The sequence below is a fragment of the Gastrolobium bilobum genome, unplaced genomic scaffold, assembly GCF_033153095.1.
Source record: "Gastrolobium bilobum isolate Gb01-03AN ecotype WA unplaced genomic scaffold, APGP_CSIRO_Gbil_v1 utg265549, whole genome shotgun sequence".
Taxonomy (NCBI): domain Eukaryota; kingdom Viridiplantae; phylum Streptophyta; class Magnoliopsida; order Fabales; family Fabaceae; genus Gastrolobium; species Gastrolobium bilobum.
In genome coordinates this window covers 231-7,280 of record NW_026899132.1, presented here as the reverse complement: position 1 = coordinate 7,280, position 7,050 = coordinate 231, and the positions used below count along the sequence as shown (strand labels likewise).

Below are 7,050 nucleotides of genomic sequence, written 5' to 3'. Positions count from 1 at the left end.
CAGTGAGCAACTGTTTGCCATCAGATTGATCCTACTGTTCCTGAGGAACGTTGTCAAGACAGTAGGGAACGTTTGACCAGACAGTTCATTTACTAACTTTTCTTCTCATTTTCATTCTTTATAAACAGTGATAAAACAATAATTAGCACTCTATCCTCGTGGGAACGATAATTTGGGCATTAATACTCCCTTTATTACTTGATGCGTGCACTTGCACACTTGGGTTGGAACTAAGGTACGAAAACAATGGGTTCTGCAAGAACAGACTAACGTCCCCTATCAGAACTTATATTTTTCCACCATCAGCAAACCACCCAACAAGTTTTTAGCGCCGTTGCTGGGCGCAGAAACACTAACTGTTGTTTTTATCATTGTTTTCTAACACATATATTGTATATCTGACTTTACTTTCATATTTTTTTTCTTTATCACTGAATCTGCTGTGCATATATATACCATTAATGATTGGTTTATAAGTGAAGAGTTTAAAGAAAACTCTAACTACTCCATTGAAGTACCTGAGTTTCTCTTTGATCCTGAGTCAGAACGTACACTCCATGTTAGAGAAGCAGGTACCTCAGGTGGCATTTTACCCAAACACGGTCGATCACAATAATAACAACGACAGGTTCCCCCTGAACAGAACTTCAGAACTTTGGCTATTTTCTTCAGGAACAGACCAGATGGAGTAATCCTTCCCTCTGTAGCACCAAATTTTGAACTAAAACCCTATCATGTTCCACATTATTAGCGAAGCAGGGGTCTTCAAGTTGGACTCCCTGTAGAAGATCCTTACACACACCTCACAACATTCCAAGATATTTGTGATAATTTTAAAGCTAAGGGTGTAACAGAGGAGAGTATTAGACGAGGTTGTTCCCTCACTTCTTGGGCTTAAAAGCTAAAACATGGATGAGAACTCTAACCCCTAGATCAATCCACACATCAGAAACTCTCTAACAAGTTCATAGAGAAGGTTTTTCCCAATGTCTCGACAAGCTGATGTTAGAGCTGAAATCTCTAACTTCAGAATGTATTATGATAAATCTCTATGAAGCATGGCTAGAGATACAAGGACATCATAAGAAAATGTCCAAACCATGGGGTAGAGAATTGGGGAGTGTTACAATCTTTCTATAAGGGACTTGACCATATTTCTCAATCTCACTTAGATTTTGCTGCAGAAGGATATTTCTTTACAGGAACACTTGAACGGTACAAAATCATAGAAGTCTGATCTGCTGAAAGATGTCTCCAATGGCCAATAGACAGAGTGAGCCCAGTGAGGAAGCCAGGCATGCTAGAACTGGATAAACAAATAGCCATGGATGCAGCTGGCATCACTGATGACGAAGGCTATAGATGAACACATCATTGGACTCATGGTCACCCTTGGTGTGTTAGTACTCACAAACAACTGAAGGATGACAACCCTTCATTTTCATTGGCAGCCATTCTTTCAATCAATGCAAGAGTCTCATTTGCTCTCATCGATTTGATGCTACCACCTGCTGCGCCATTCAGGACCATCCAGATTTCTGGTTTGCATACATTGAAAAAGATTCGAACTTGATCACCATTGGTCATGGGGTAATGAGGGCATCTCCTCATTAGATCTTTGAAGCGATTCCAGGCTGCACACATAGTTTCACCCTCAGCTTGAGTGAAATTGGTGATATCATTCACCATTTGATTGTACCTCTCCATTGAGAAGAATTCAACAAAGAATTTATTTGATAAGGTTTCCCATGAAGGAATACTTCTCGTAGGCTGCCTCTCCAACCAATTCAAAGCTTTTCCTTTAAGATAAAAAGGAAACAGTCTCAGCCGGACTGCATCATTGGACACTTGAGGATGCTTGGTCGAGTCACAGATCATCAGGAATCTGTTTATAAACCTATGAGGATCTTCATCAACCTCTCCACCAAACTGAGCTCTCTTCACCAGTCGAATATTTTCAGACTTGAGCTCCCAATTATTGTTGCCAACTTCAGGATGGATAATACTTGAATTGGGCCTATTGAATAGTGGCGTCAGAATGGTGTCTATGAGCGGATTGTCCACATCGTTGTTGTCTGCCATCTTGTGTGCTTCTTCAGACAGAACTCTTAACTCGTTAAAAGCAAGCTCCTTCCGAGCAAGTTTTCTGTTTCTCTTCTCTATTTTTGTAATCTCCAAATCTAGTGGAAATTCTGGCTCTTTACCTCGCATATAACTCAGAAAAGAGATTAGTAGCACTGTTCAAGAAACACAAAGAAATTAAAAATAAAAATAAAATAAAAATCCAATCTTAAAAATCAAAATTAATAGATAGAAGATACGCCAATCCCCGGCAACGACGCCAAAAACTTGATGCTCACCGGCAAGTATACCGATCGCACAAGTAATATAATGATAAGAAAAGTTCGTCTCCACAGGGATTGTGATCGTATATCAATTAATAGTCCTTTCAAGAATGGATGAGTTCAAATGGTTTTGACAATTACTGTCGATTTGTGTAAATTTGAGAACTGAAATAAAGGCTTGTTTTTGTAATTTTTGTATTGAATAAAAAAAATAAGAACAAAGATGAATTTTTGTAATTGAGAGAAAGAATTGTAGCCAGAGCGCACTCACCTTATGATCCCCACTTATTACTTTGGATTGATTTAAAAATACTTATTCATATAAATACTCAGATAATTATCATCTAGAATTTATTAGTTAAATTCCAATCCCTTGGCAATTTAACCCTTTAACCTCAATTGGAATTCTAATCCCTTAGTAACCCCTCATGAAAATTAAGCAATGAACACGATAATTCAAACATCTACAATTAACATACGTCTATTCCTAGTACGCATACGAATTGTTACTTTACCCCCTTTCAAGATGAAAACCCCAATATTCCTATGTAGGGTTCTAACCCTCAAACTATCATCAATTATTTGAGTGATCAAGTCTAATAAGGAAAACAGAAATTTCGCACAAGGTAAAGAGAAAGAAATTTATATAAACTAGTAAAAATAAACCAATCCGTCGTAACAAGGGTTCACATAAGGTTTGTGACCCTGACTACAATAAAAAGTAACTAGCCAAACATAATCATAGCTAAAAATCCAATATTCATAAAAACATAAAGTACGAGAAGAAGTAGAAGAAGATCAAGAATTTCTCTCCGGAGCTCTCCTTCTGACGCACGACGGTCTCCTTAGGTGAAGAATCCTAATTCTGTGCTGAGCCTCCTTTTTATAATCTTCTTTTTCATCTTCCAAAACTACCCTTTAGGAAGCATGGTCTGTGATTTCACAATCTGGCGCTCTTAGTGTCAGATCCACGCCAAGAGTGTGGATGCCTCTGAATGCTGACGCCACTAGCGTGGGTTCCACGCTATAAGCGTGGGAGCAATAATGGTTTCACGCCATCAACGTGAGTTCCACGCTATTAGCGTGGAGGTCTCTGATTTTTCACGCCATCAGCGTGACATCCACGCTATGAGCGTGGATCTTCATTTTGGCAAATCTCCATTTGGCTCCAGTTTTGTCTACTTTTCCTACAAAATTAGAAAGGAATCAGTTGCACAATCTTTGATTGAGATTTATGAAATTAATAGTAATTCTAGCCCTTTTTCTCCAAGATTAATCAAGATTTCTTTCTCATTTTGGCTAAATATCATATATATGCTAGAGGCATATCAGGTGGTCCTATTTATAGATGGAAGGAGAGTGGCAAGCTTGTAAATCCTTTGGAGCAAGTTGCTTGAATGAGGGGACGGGACGGTGGCAGCAGAGTATGGAAGCTGCGTAAATTGCTGGATGGAACAAGGTTTGGTGATGATTTAGTCGTAGTTTGCAGGTCTTCCCATGTTTTGCTTCTGTTTTCAGCCAATGAGAACTCTTGATTCCCTGCTCTTCACGTTTCCAGCTGCTCAGTTGGTGCACTGCCTTGCTTTTTAGATGTCTTTAACTCTACGTTACCTGCAAAGTGTACATAAGCATTAAATGAATGGAGCAGGTGCATTAAATGTGTCTCAGTCCGTTCCCCTTTTAATATATTTTAAAGGAATACGTTACCATTCGTTCCCCCACTGTGTTTTTGTCACAAATGTGTAAAACAAGTGATTTTCATGCTGAAGTTGCTCATCAGATGAGGGAACGTATGGTATTTTGCCATCAAAATGGGCATAGATGTGAATGAATTTATGTCCCATCAAACACCCCAAAACTAAACTGTTGGTTGTCCTCAAACAACTCAGAAATATTGTATTGGTCTGCCCAATTTAAAAGAATAGCATAACAGAAAGGAACTTGAGCCAGTGAGCAACCATGAACTTTTCAGAAAATGAACTACTCTCCATAGTAAACAGTAAGAGTATTATGTCCCCAGATAAGAGAAGGTTGTTGATCTTTTGTCTCACTGTCACTCATGGGTTGGTGTTTGCTCTGTCCATTCCTGGATGTGATTCTTCAGAACTTGCCTTTCGGCTGTGTTCCTATGAAGTACAGCTGTCTTCCGTTCCAAGGATTTCTTTGATGGGTAAGTGTATGGAACTGTGGAAGAAGCGGTGGCCTGATTTATGGGATCAAGGAACGTTTAGCTTTTGTGCCTTTGAACTTGGACTTTTTCTATTTTGAGGGAACACCTTTTCTTGAACCTTTTTCCCCCTTTGGAGGAAGGTTTTCTAGTTTTTCTTGAATTCTTTTGAATGGTTGTTCCCCTTTTTCTTTGTTTTTCTTCTGTCCCTTTTTGGTTCATTGTTGAGTACGTTCCTTGTTCTTTCTGATTGACCAGATGGTGTATGATGGGGGTGAGGTGAGTGTGTGATTCTGTTTTGATCCTTGACAGCAGAATTCATCTGTCTTCAGCAGTACTTACAGCATCAAGGCAAGCTGAGACGTTTCATTGTGGTTACACCTCAGGAACGCTCTCAGAAGTAGGCGTTTGGAATTTTTCCGTTCCTTACCAGTTTGAGTTCACACAGATCAACTTCTTTAAAAAATCTGAGGATTAAATTCCCTGCACTGTTTCTATTTTCAAGTACTCAGAGAAAGAACAAGCATGATTAGTCAATGACTTTGTGTTTCATGTATGTTAGTTAATCCAAAAGAATTGGGCAGCCTTAATACTACAACTGAAATGCATGTATATACCAAACAGTTTGATAAAAAAAAAGTCTTTTCTATTTCAAAAAGATTAATTACAAGGGAACAGAAAGAAACTAAATTAAAAACAGAATTTAAAACAACTAAGCTAAGATAAATAGGAGGGTTTCTCCTTTTCATTGTGGAAGTCTCCTGTCCCAAGGGTTCCTCTTTGCAGCTTCAGCTTCCTTGGCTTCATCAATCTCCTCATGTGTCAATGGTCTCCTCCTGAGCAGATCTTGCAATCTACGGACTTCATTTACAGGGAGCCATTTCTCAGCATCTTTCAGTAGATCGCTGATGATTGCAACCAGGGAGTTGATGGTGGACCTCATCATTGTTCTGCCATGGCGAATGTGGACAATCTCATTATTAACATCTATCAGTCTCATCTCCAACTGATAAATTTTCTTCTCCAAGTATGTTCCAAAGGCCCTGAGGGCTTCCTTGGTTTCTTTCCTTTCTTCAGCATGCTTGAGGAAGAGCTTGTTCAGCAGGAGTTCAGCTCTGTGGTTATGCAGAGAGTTTGAGAGTATCAGGGAGTCAGATGCTCTTCTGATTTCTTTTTTGACAGCCTTGAGTGTGGATGCATAGGAGGCAGTGTTGGCTTCTTGGATGTTGGTCTTGATGATGCTGAGTTGTTGTTCTTTTTCTACCTTCTGCTGTTCCTGGAATTGGTTGAAGGATGAAGAGAGTTGGTTCAATCCGTCCTTTAGAGCTTTCAGCTCTTCATTGGTGCTTGTAATGTTAATATGGGGAACGAATTGCCTTGCTGGCAACAACTTTTCTATTTTCTTCCCCATCATCTCAAAAATCTCAGCAATCCTAATTTGTGATTTCTTTCTAGCTGGGAGAGGGATTGCTGTAGCAGGGGAGGAGGACGGCTGCTGGTTTTGCTGTTGGCTGCTGCCAGCAGTCAAAGGTGCTTCAAGTGCTTGCCTGGGCTCATCCTCTGGTGTTCTGGATGATGAGGGTATTGCTTCAATATGTTCCCCCATCAGTGGAGGAACTGCCATCCCTTCTTCCTCTACTAGAGCTCTAGCTAGAGCTTCATCCCCAGTGGTGTCAGGACGATTGATGGGGTACAGAAGAGGGCCTCCCAGACTAATTTTCCTGGGGACAGATGGCTTCGCCTTTTTTTAGGGGATTCCACAAGAATCCCCTTTCCTTTGTCATCTTTCTTTTGTGGTTGAGCTTCTTGTTCAACCACTGGTGTTTCTGCAGCAGGTGCTGCTTCTTTGTCTTTCTGTCCCTCTCCTTGTTGTTGCCTAGGAGAGGGTTGTGGGGTGATTTGTTGTAGTTGAGAGTGAGCAGGTGGTGGGGATGGAATGTCAGAAAATGTAGAGTCTGAGCTGCTTGGGGACGTCTCCTTTGCAGCTAGTTTTGGTGCTGACTTGCTTCCAATCTTCAGCCTTTTTGCCAAAGGCTCATTGTCTTCACTCTCCTGGTCATAGAGGGTGATAGGCTTTGCAGAGGATGCTCCCTCTGGCCTATTGCTATTGAGGACCCTCTTTATCCTCTGACTTGAACGTTCCCCTTTTCTAGGGGGAGGTTTGGCAGGAGATTTCTTCTTGCCCTGCTTGCCATCAGTAGCAATAAGGGCATCCTTCTTCACCTTGGAAGGAGGAGGGATGGTTCTTTTGGCCGGAACGTGGCCAGAGGAGGAGGATTTTGTAGTGGTGGTCTTGGTGGTCTCCTTTAGTGAGGCCACAGATGTTTCCTCCTCACTAACTCTGGTGGGGGAACGTCTGAGATTGGCAGGAATAGGTTGGGTGGTGTCAATGTAGGTGCTTTTAAGACCGTTCCAGGTCTTAGCATCAATGACAGATGCCACCTTCGTGGTGTCATCTAGGTGTTCCTCTACACCAGCTCTCTTGCAGATTTTGGTGATGAGGCAGGGGAGGAAGACCGTAGTCTTCCTTATGTTCCT

General features: G+C 41.0%; 1 non-coding gene across 1 annotated transcript; it reads left to right on the top strand.

The window, feature by feature from the left end:
- Window positions 1-1,585: 1,585 nt before the first annotated feature.
- Window positions 1,586-1,691, top strand: LOC133287531 (small nucleolar RNA R71). Its single transcript, XR_009748244.1, has one exon. It is a non-coding gene; the product is annotated as a small nucleolar RNA R71 (small nucleolar RNA).
- The last annotated feature ends 5,359 nt before the right edge of the window (window positions 1,692-7,050 follow it).